This window comes from Hevea brasiliensis, chromosome 3 (genome assembly GCF_030052815.1).
Source record: "Hevea brasiliensis isolate MT/VB/25A 57/8 chromosome 3, ASM3005281v1, whole genome shotgun sequence".
Classification (NCBI taxonomy): Eukaryota; Viridiplantae; Streptophyta; class Magnoliopsida; order Malpighiales; family Euphorbiaceae; genus Hevea; species Hevea brasiliensis.
The window spans coordinates 3997823-4009601 of NC_079495.1; positions in this window are offsets into that span (position 1 = coordinate 3997823).

Genomic DNA, 11779 nt, shown 5'->3' on the forward strand with positions numbered 1-11779 from the left:
ATAACACTTAGCCTACCCTATATCTTAACTTTGTTCCTTTTATTATGTGCTCTTCAGTTTGTCCTTCCGTTTATTTCCTTTGTCTTACCCAAAATAGAACTTGACTATTCTATCCCTGGTTCCATTCTTCTTCCTAACATGATAGCTGTACTTGCTAACTATATCTTTCAGAGTCTTTATCACGTTATGATATGTCTGTGCTACTCAGATTTGGTCCTTTGACCACTCTAGCTAGTACTTCCACTGGCATTTAGATTATATTGCATCTGCAATCAATTGTCCAAACTTTTATTCTGCACTTTCTTTATCCATTGGCCTTCTATGATTTATCTTTGCTAATTTATTACTCTTTACACTATTATAATTAGATTATACTATTGTTTTGAACAATATGAAGTTAGAAAGGAACTCAGGAAATTGCAGTCATACCTTTATCGTATGATTTCTATTCTTATCCTTTAGCTTACATAATACCCTTACTACCTTGAGAACTGATTCTGCAGTAATTTTATTTATTTGTTATTATTATTATTTTCCATGTTTACTCAATTAGCCAAAACTTAAGATTTCGGGCACCCAAACCTGTCATCCAATTCAAAGGATTTATATCCATCGTGATCTGATTATATATGATTCCTATAATAGAACTTGTATCCTCTCCTGGATACCTGAGCCAACTACTCTCTATCACACTCTACAGTCCCATATGGGACACTATTCCATAAGTCATCATTATCAGTAATAACCTTCGATCCCTTCTGAAAAGATAGGACTATACCCTAACTTGCTGCAACAAAGGTACTACATTTACCACCTTGCCAAAACCATGTCAAGTTAATGACTCTTTTATCATATCATAGCTCTATAAATCATCAATTCATAGTTTCGACCTTCTCTAGGTAGTAGGGTTGTACTTTACACCTTACTGATACACACAAGGTATACTATTCTCACTAAACTCTAAGCAAAACGTCTGTCGTACTACAAAAACGGTCCAAAATTCCATACTGAAGACTAGATGATCTCACTCTATAAGTGTCACCTTTACTTTGCAACTAATTCGAAAACTCTAGTCTGATGGCAACTCTTAATGTAACTCTAGCTCATGCTAGGGTAACTGAGTCACTGACTCTAGTTATCACCCAACTGTGACCTTTCAATATTCTAACTCTAGACCCCTAACTAGGAGTTCCCAATTCCTCTGCAAATATAAAACTCTGTTCTGGCATAACTGTACCAAAACAGAAGCCATCCGTAAACAACCTCATTATGGAGCACCACGGGGATGCACGCAGCTCTACATAATAATCTCATGTCGGTACTGTAATCTGCAGCTTACAGAGCAGACATAGAGAATATTGTATAGTTACTATGATACGTCCTAACAGACTAGGTCTCCCAATTTCTTATCTCTCTTGAATCTTCTATTATCACAAACTTATTCTGACTGGGTCATCTACTGATGACTGCCAGCAGTGGTATCCTCATCCTTATCTAGGGCAACTGTACTTTCAAGACTCACTTTTATGTATTCGTGCCTTGCACGAAATGGGCACACCATTTAAACCCATACTGATAAAAATATAGTGTTTCTTGGAGTACGTATCCTCATGACAGACCTCAACATGTCTGCTAACTCTATTTCACATTTCTATGTACTCCACGAAAATCAAGACACTAACTGAGACACTTTTATATTTCCCGAGGTATAACGCAGAATCTAGAAACAAAGAATTACAGAAAAGACAAAACAGAATCCTATACTCTGCATGTAACATCCTAACAAGACTCCTTTTACACTCCCAAGTATATTATTTCCCATGAATCTAGAGCCTAAGCTCTGATACCAACTTTGTCACGACCCAACCTATGGGCCGGACCGGCACTAGGACCTGGGCCAGCCTAAAGCCCCCGAGGCCCGTAGTAAGCCTAACTATTCCTCAACCCATGACCAGGCCCACAATTTAGGCCCAATATGCATATAAAATAATTTGAATTAAACTGTTATAATTTTATTTGGGGCCAACTTAGCCCAGTAATTATCATAAACTAAAATTAGGGGAGCCCAGCTCAACCCTGTTACACCATTTACAAACTATTTAAAACTCATAAAAATTTTTCATTTGTTAATACAAAAACTTAAATTCATGCAATCCCTGACAGGCTTAATGCTACTACTAGCACATGCGGAGTCCTAAATTACAAATTTGGAGAATAATAATACAATTAAGTAATCTTTTCATAACCTGAGAGGAAAGGGACAGGTTATTCTGAAAAAGGTCTCCTCCTGTAGCCTGGAAAAATATGGTGAACAGGAGTGAGCGTTCGACTCAGAGAGTAAAATATCAATTTTAACCATAATTTCTATAACTATCTAAAACTAATGCACCCTGTAGAGTGAAAAGCAACATCAGCAATATTTTCACATCATAACAGCAAAAAGGTAATCTGGAGCACTCACACACCCGATAAGGTCAAACAATACATATATGGGAGCTGATCCCCTATACAGCCCTCTTAATCTAACCTGTGCCAGCGAAGAACTCAAGTCGAACTTTCGCTTAATAAACCAAATGGGGGTCCCAGAGCCGTGTCTACCCCGAAGTACCGGGTCCCAGCGAAGATCTCAAGCCGTGTCTACCCGTCCTATCCATAGCCAACACCATACCACACGCACGCCAACTCACGCACACTGCTCCAAATTGTCACAACAACATCCATGGCATTTTAACAATTATGAATGCAACATAAAAACGTGCCTAGTGTTTAACTACATAAATACATATTTATAAGTGATGCATGGGCATGCTTGAACATATAATAATATCGAAATTATAATTAAAATTAATATTTTACTCACAGTACACCGATGACTATCGTGGCTGCTGAATGTAGAAAAATAGCTGATCTCGATCACCTAATAATTAAATTATAAATTTATTAGTACTAAGTCAAAATAAAACTCTAAAGAGACAACAGATAGCCTAATTCATGCCGAAAATCCGGCAGAGTTTTCCTTATACCTGGGACCTACCTAACTTGCAAAAAGATTCAAATAACACTTCTAAATTCTAAATTTCTACAATCACGTCTCATCAACATCACATGGCCTCTCCTGGGCCCTCCAAATCAGACAATAGTCATAAACTTGAAAATTTATGTTTTAGTCCCTATAACTAGCCCTTTTTGCAAAAACTATCCAAATGAGCTCTAAAAATTCTAAAACTTTGCCCCGCGGTCATAATAATATTATAAGGCTATTGCAAACGGAATTATAATTTTTCGATCATCCACGAATATTTTATGAATTTATTCTAAATCGATATTAGCCGAAAATGAGTAACTTGGAGTTCGGGCTTACCTATGCCAATTCTGACACCTGGAACGTGTCCAGAATGTCTGAAAATGCTAGGATTGACTGTAATATTGACCACGTTTTGAGACGGGCCGTCGGGCAGCCGGATCTGGCTAAAAATGCGGTCCCGACGCCGGTGAGCTATCCTCGATCCGATCGCACCTAAATTAAGTCCAAATTTTGTTAATAATTATCATAAAGTTATTATTTTTTAAATTTTGAAAATCGAAAAAGTTCGAAAATCTCACCAAGCAATTTGGACCGTCCGATTATCGGCTTTTTCAAACGGTGTTCGATCGGAGCTGGATCAGTCCTATCTCGAAGATCTCGTCGTCCTGAGTCCATCAGTGGCCTCGAATTTTCGATCCGACAGTCGGATCTCCAGAAAAGTGGCTGGAAAGCCACTGACGTCGCTTTCTCTCTCCTCTTTCTCTCTCTTCATTTCTTGCCGGAAAACTCCATTAAAACCGGCGAGTCTTGGTCGGACGAGGAACTCGGTGCTGCCAGAAGCTCGCTGCTGGCGTCCCTTGTCTTCCCGTCATCGGAGATGGCCGGAAACGACTTTGGATGGTCCTCGTCGTCGCTCTCTCTCTCTCTTCGATTCTCGTCACCGCAGCTGTCTTTCGTCTCCATTTCCCGTCCCTGGTGGTCGCTCGGTCACGCTGAAGCCGCTAGAATGGTCACCGGCAGCCGATCCCTTGTCAGTAAGAAGAAAATGGGAGGGAGAGTCGGGGAGAAAGAGAAGGGAGCTGGGGGGGGGGGGGTCTGCTGCGTTTTTGGGTTTCTGTCTTTTTTTTTTTTTTTTAACTTCTAATTACACTATTAGTCCCCCAACTTTTTAGGGTTTTACAATTAGGTCTAAAATTATATTTATTTATTTATTTATTATTTTTTTTAAAATTTTTGGGTTGTTACAAATATTTAAAGTTGTTTTATTAATTTCGTTATAATAAATTAAATAATTTTTAATAAATTAATAATAGTTATAGGATTAAGATTATAGAACTACTACATTAGAAATTATAATAGGATTTTTTTTATAAGTAGAATTATTATTAATAAATTTTAATTTACATTAATTACAATGCAACTCATCGCTAAAGATTATTAGCTAAAAAATAACTAATTCTATATATATTATACTTATATTAATCGGATATTCCAATAAAATTTTTTGCGTAATTCACTGCAGTGATAATGATTAGTAATCTGTATGATGTTTTGGGTTTTGACAAACAGCAGCTTTGCATGAATTGCAATTGAAGCATATGCATTATATCCGGTGAATACAAATGACTGCTGAACAAGAAGAAGAAGACATAAAAACCATTTATATTGTTAAATGTTTCCATGGAGATGCAATAATTAAATATGTTAAAATTCCTTCCTTAAAAAAAGTAAATTAAAAATGATCAGAAAAAAAAAAGACAAATTTACCTATGCAAAATCCATAGCCAAAATAAAAGATTGCAATGATGAATCCAAGCATAGGGATATGATTGAGGCCATGAGAGTGGTTCTTGTAGCCAGCATAGAATAATGTATGAGATCCCAAGCAAAAGAGTTGTATAGAAGTTAGTTGGATTCAAATCAGGAGGCCCATAGCCCACAACTCAACTCAACTCAACTAAGCCTTTATCCCAAAAATTTGGGGTCGGCTATATGGATTCGCTTTCTCCACTCTAAACGATTTTGGGTTAAATCCTCAGAAATGTGTAATGCTTCTAGGTCATGTTGTACTACTCTCCTCCAAGTCAATTTAGGTCTACCCCTTTTTTTCTTTCTATCCTCTAACCTAATGTGCTCTACTTGTCTAAGTGGAGCCTCCGTATTTCTACGCTTCACATGACCAAACCACATCAATCTCCCTTCTCTCAACTTATCTTTAATTGGCACTACTCCTACCTTTTCTCTAATACTCTCATTACGGACTTTATCTAGTCTAGTATGACCACTCATCCACCTTAACATTCTCATCTCTGCAACTCTTATCTTAAACGCATACGACTCTTTCAGTGCCCAACACTCACTACCATATAACATAGCCGGTCGTATGGCTGTACGGTAAAATTTTCCTTTCAACTTATTGGGAATCTTACGATCACATAAAACTCCCGTGGCACGTCTCCACTTCAACCATCCGGCTTTAATCCTATGACTAACATCTTCCTCACATCCCCTACCTACTTGAAGGACTGAGCCTAGATATTTAAAGTGATTACTTAGGGACAATACCACTCCATTCAAATTAACTCCTTCCCTATCACCAGTTTGGCCTTCACTGAATTTGCAATGCATGTATTCTGTCTTCGTTCTACTTAACTTAAAACCCTTTGACTCTAGAGCACTTCTCTAAAGCTCTAGCTTTCTATTGACTCCTTCTCGTGTCTCATCTATCAGAACAATATCATCCGCAAACATCATGCACCAAGGAATACTCTCTTGTATATGTTTCGTCAATTCATCTAAAACTAATGTAAAAAGGTAAGGGCTTATGGCTGATCCTTGGTGTAATCCAATTGAGATCGGAAAATCTCTTGTGTCCCCTCCCACCGTGAGCACAATAGTAGTTGCTCCTTCATATATATCTTTCAACACTTGTATGTACCTAATAGATACCCTCTTTTGTTCTAACACATTCCATAAGACATCTCTTGAAACACTATCATAAGCCTTCTCCAAATCAATAAAAACCATGTACAGATCTTTCTTCACATCTCTATATTTCTCCATCAAACTTCTAATGAGAAAAATCGCTTCTATAGTTGAACGACCAGGCATGAAACCAAATTGATTGAGAGAGATAGAAGTATCATGACATAGTCGATGCTCCACAACTCTCTCCTACAACTTCATAGTATGGCTCATTAGTTTAATTCTCCTATAGTTTGAGCAACTATATGTCTCTCTTATTTTTAAAAATAGGTACTAAGATACTCCTCCTCTATTCTTTAGGCATTTTCTTTGAGTTTAGAATTTTATTAAATAATTTAGTTAACCATGCCACTCCCATATCTCCCAAACACTTCCACACTTCAATTGGTATTTCATCGGGTCCACAGACTTTACCCACTTTCATTCTCTTAAGTGCTTCCTTTACTTCTAAAGATCTAATCCTTCTAGTATAATTCACATTCTTTTCTATTGTTCTATAATCTATATCCACGCTATTACCATTTTGACTATTATTAAAGAGATCATTAAAATAATTTCTCCATCTTTCTTTAATGTCCTCATCTTTCACCAACACTTTTCCTTCTTTATCCTTAATGCACCTAACTTGATTGAGATCTTGACATTTCCTTGCTCTCCTCCTTGCTAATCTATAAATATCTTTCTTCCCTTCTTTAGTTCCAAGTTTCTCATATAACTTTTCAAAGGCCTGTGCTCTTGCTTGACTAACTGCATTTTTTACCTCCTTCTTTGCTATTTTATATTGTTCATATGCCTCATTATTATCACATTTAGATAATTTCTTATACCATTCCCTTTTTCTCTTCACTGCCTTTTGTACTTCCTCATTCCACCACCATCTCTCTTTTGAGGGTGGTCCATGTCCTTTAGACTCTCCAAGTACTTTTCTAGTTACTTCTCTAATCTTTGATGCCATCTGTATCCACATATCATTGGCCTCCATATCCAGCTTCCATAATTTGGACTCGAGAAGCTCATTTTTGAACCTCACTTGCTTTACTCCTTTGAACTCCCACCACTTTGTTCGAGCTACACTATTTCTTCTAACCTTACTTGAATTGTTCCTAAACTTGACATCCAAGACCACCAACCGATGTTGACTTGTTAAAGCCTCTCCTGGAATGACCTTGCAATCCTTGCATAAAGCTCTATTTGTCTTCCTGGTTAAGAGGAAGTCGATTTGGCTTCTATGTTGCCCACTTTTGAAAGTCACTAAATGTGACTCTCTTTTTATAAAGTAGGTATTTGCTAGCATAAGGTCGTATGCCATAGCAAAATTCAGTATGCTTTTTCCCTCCTCATTTCGACTTCCAAAACTAAAACCTCCATGAACATTCTCATAACCTTGTCTATCACTTCCTACATGTCCATTCAAATCTCCACCAATGAAAACATTCTCTTCATTCGGAATGCTTTGTATTAAATCATCCATATCTTCCCAAAACCTTTGTTTACTCTCACTGTCTAGTCCTATTTGTGGGGCATAAGCACTAACTATATTTATTGTTTCTCCTTCTAGTACTAGCTTTACTAGTATAATTCTATCTCCTACTCTTTTCACAGCTCAAATGATTCTATCTCTTAATATCAGTGGGAACTTGGGAATTCCTTTCTCCTCATGATTCTGGCTAAGCTAGCAAATTATTCTTTGAGCTGTAGCATCTGATGACAGAGTTTTACTAGGATTTTATAAGTTCACATAGTGTTGCAGAGATATTATTGGAGTCCTATCATAATTGGAGTAAAATTGAATTCTTAAAGTCGTTTAGATAAGTTTAAACATGCACGGGTACTGTGCATGTGCGAGAGAGTTGGAGAAGAGCAAATGATATGGAGAGGCATTCAATTTGGGTGGTATTTGTTTTGGCATGGTTGATGAGTAGCAATGGGTTATCAGCATGGTTGGATGGTGAAAATGTAATGAAAAAGCATCCTGTTCAAGTAGCTGCCGCTCAATGGTAACATGGACTCTGATAATGGGTCGAGCTCCAAACCAAATAGCCTGCACATGTACATTTGAATGCCTTTCCGAGTTCTGAATATGTGCTGAAGATTCTGTGAGGTTCTGTTAAATTTGTGTGAAATACAAGTGATCTGTGCCGAGAATGCTATAATAAGAAGGATTTATCCAGATATAATCGAAGGAAGTCTGCCTCATTTGAATATGTTGAATGCCTGTGATCAAAATCTAACACTATATAAAGTGTTTGTCACAAAGGCGGTGCCTTTATGAAATGGAATATGCAGATGATGGCTAGTATTTTGAGAGTTTATATGGGAATATTAGGATTCCAAAATCATAATATTCCTTCCCAAATCAGCATTAGAGTACTCTTTTCTACCTGTATGACTTTCCAGTCATTTGTTGTGTCATTGAGACAACACCCATTTGAATTTTTTTTTTCTATTATGTGAAATTCTGAGGAATAACTCCGCCTAAGTAGCTTGCGCTTAGCCGGTCCCAAGCCCTGATAAAGGAGGAGGGTTGCGGTAGGTGACAACCAGCGTAAAAATTTCGTCACACCTTATGATATGGATTCAAATGATATAAACATTGGGGCGTCCTCTACTCACAACACGCTACATCGGAGCCGGGTGTAGTGAGAAATATGCAAGGGTGTAGGGCGTTTACTGAAAGCTACGCGCCATACCGGCACCCGGGTGTGGTGTTAAGTGAGCAAGGGTTCCCACATCATGGACGGGTGTGGGTAAAGAAGTTAGTCCATAGGACAGATAGTAGAACAGATAGTGGAACAGAACACAAGATAGACATATAAAATAACAGAAGATATCATAAAAGGAGACTAATTAGGAAGGAGCAGGATAGTAGGAGGATCAAGATTGGTACTTGGAATGTTGGATCACTTATAGGAAAATTAATGGAGCTTGTGGATACCTTGGAAAGGAGAAGGGTGAATATTGCTTGCATTCAGGAGACTAAATGGGTAGAAGAGAAAAGTAAGGAAGTGGTTAATTCAGGGTACAAACTGTAATTTACCGGAAAGGAGAGAAACAAGAACGGAGTGGGCATAATCATAGACAGGACATTGAAAGTCGCAGTAATAGCTGTGAAAAGAGTAGGAGATAGAATTATACTAGTAAAGCTAGTACTAGAAGGAGAAACAATAAATATAGTTAGTGCTTATGCCCCACAAATAGGACTAGACAGTGAGAGTAAATAAATGCAAAGCATACCGAATGAAAAGAATGTTTTCATTGGTGGAGATTTGAATGGACATGTAGGAAGTGATAGACAAGGCTATGAGAATGTTTATGGAGGTTTTGGTTTTGGCAGTCGAAATGGGGAGGGAAAAAGCATTCTGGATTTTGCTATGGCATACAACCTAATATTAGCAAATACCTACTTTATAAAAAGAAAGTCACATTTAGTGACTTTCAAAAGTGGGCAACATAGAAGTTAATTTGACTTCCTCTTAACCAGGAAGACAAATAGAGCTCTATACAAAAATTGCAAGGTCATTCCAGGAGAGGCTTTAACAAGTCAACATCGGTTGGTAGTTTTGGATGTCAAGTTTAGGAATAATTCAAGTAAGGTCAGAAGAAATAGTGTAGCTCGAACAAAGTGGTGGGAGTTCAAAGGAGTAAAGCAAGTGAAGTTCAAAAATGAGCTTCTCGAGTCCGAAGTATGGAAGCTGGATATGGAGACCAATGATATGTGGATACAGATGGCATCAAAGATTAGAGAAGTAGCTAGAAAAGTACTTAGAGAGTCCAAAGGACATGGACCACCCTCAAAAGAGAGATGGTGGTGGAATGAGGAAGTACAAAAGGCAGTGAAGAGAAAAAGGGAATGGTATAAGAAATTACCTAAATGTGATAATAATGAGGCATATGAACAGTACAAGATAGCAAAGAAAGAGGTAAAAAAGACAATTAGTCAAGCAAGAGCACAAGCCTTTGAAAAGTTATATGAGAAACTTGGAACTAAAGAAGAGGAGAAAGATATTTATAGATTAGCAAGGAGGAGAGAAAGGAAATGTCAAGATCTGAATCAAGTTAGGTGCATTAAGGATAAAGAAGGAAAAATGTTGATAAAAGATGAGGACATTAAAAAAAGATGGAGAAATTATTTTAATGATCTCTTTAATAATAGTCAAAATGGTAATAGCGTGAATATAGATTATAGAACAATAGAAAAGAATGTGAATTATACTAGAAGGATTAGATCTTTAGAAGTCAAGGAAGCACTTAAGAGAATGAAAGTGGGTAAAGCCTATGGACCTGATGAAATACCAATTGAAGTGTGGAAGTGTTTGGGAGATATGAGAGTGGCATGGTTAACTAAATTATTTAATAAGATTCTAAACTCAAAGAAAATGCCTGATGAATGGAAGAGGAGTGTTTTAGTACCTATTTTTAAAAATAAGGAAGACATACAGAGTTACTCAAACTATAGGGAAATTAAACTCATGAGCCATACTATGAAGTTGTAGGAGAGAGTTGTGGAGCATCGACTACGTCATGATACTTCTATCTCTCTCAATCAATTTGGTTTCATGCCCTGTCGTTCAACTATGGAAGCGATCTTTCTTATTAGAAGCTTGATGGAGAAATATAGAGATGTGAAGAAAGATCTACACATAGTTTTTATTGATTTGGAGAAGACTTATGATAGTGTTCAAAGAGATGTCTTATGGAATGTGTTAGAACAAAAGATGGTATCTATTAGGTACATGCAAGTATTGAAAGATATGTATGAAAGAGCAACTACTATTGAGTAGAATGAAGATAGATTACATGCATTGCAAGTTCAATGAAGGCCAAACTGGTGATAGGGAAGGAGTTAGTTTGAATGGAGTGGTACTGTCCCAAAGTAATCACTTTAAATATCTAGGCTCAGTCCTTCAAGTAGATGGGGGATGTGAGGAGGATGTTAGTCATAGGATTAAAGCCGGATGGTTGAAGTGGAGACGTGCCACGGGAGTTTTATGTGATCGTAAAATTCTCAATAAGTTGAAAGGAAAATTTTACCGTACAGCCATACGACCGGCTATGTTATATGGTAGTGAGTGTTGGACACTGAAAGAGTCGTATGCGTCTAAGATAAGAGTTGTAGAGATGAGAATGTTAAGTTGGATGAGTGGTCATACTAGACTAGATAAAGTCCGCAATGAGAGTATTAGAGAAAAGATAGGAGTGGTGTCAATTGAAAATAAGTTGAGAGAAGAGAGATTGAGATGGGTTGGTCATGTGAAGCGTAGACATACGGAGGCTCCAGTTAGACAAGTAGAGCACATTAGGTTAGAGGATAGAAAGAAAAAAAATGGTAGACCTAAATTGACTTGGAGGAGAGTAGTACAACATGACCTAGAAGCATTACACATTTCTGAGGATTTAACTCAAAATTGTTTAGAGTGGAGAAAGCGAATCCATATAGCCGACCCCAAATCTTTAAGATAAAGGCTTAGTTGAATTGAGTTGAGTTGAGTTGTGAAATTCTGAGGAATCCTAATTCGTTGGAAAATACTCTAAGCAAGTCCAAATAAATGAAAAATGCTTCAAATAATTCTAAATAAATGGAAAATTAATTCATATGGTAACCTCATAACAAGGTTAAAAAAAAAAAACATATAACTAATTTCGTGATAAGTTTGTGGAGGAGACCAAAGATTTCGTTCTTTACCAATAAATGCCAACTTTCAGGGACTATAACACATGCTCTAAAGCAGATAGAGGTTATTTGGTTATTTTTCTAATGTTGAGATTCTA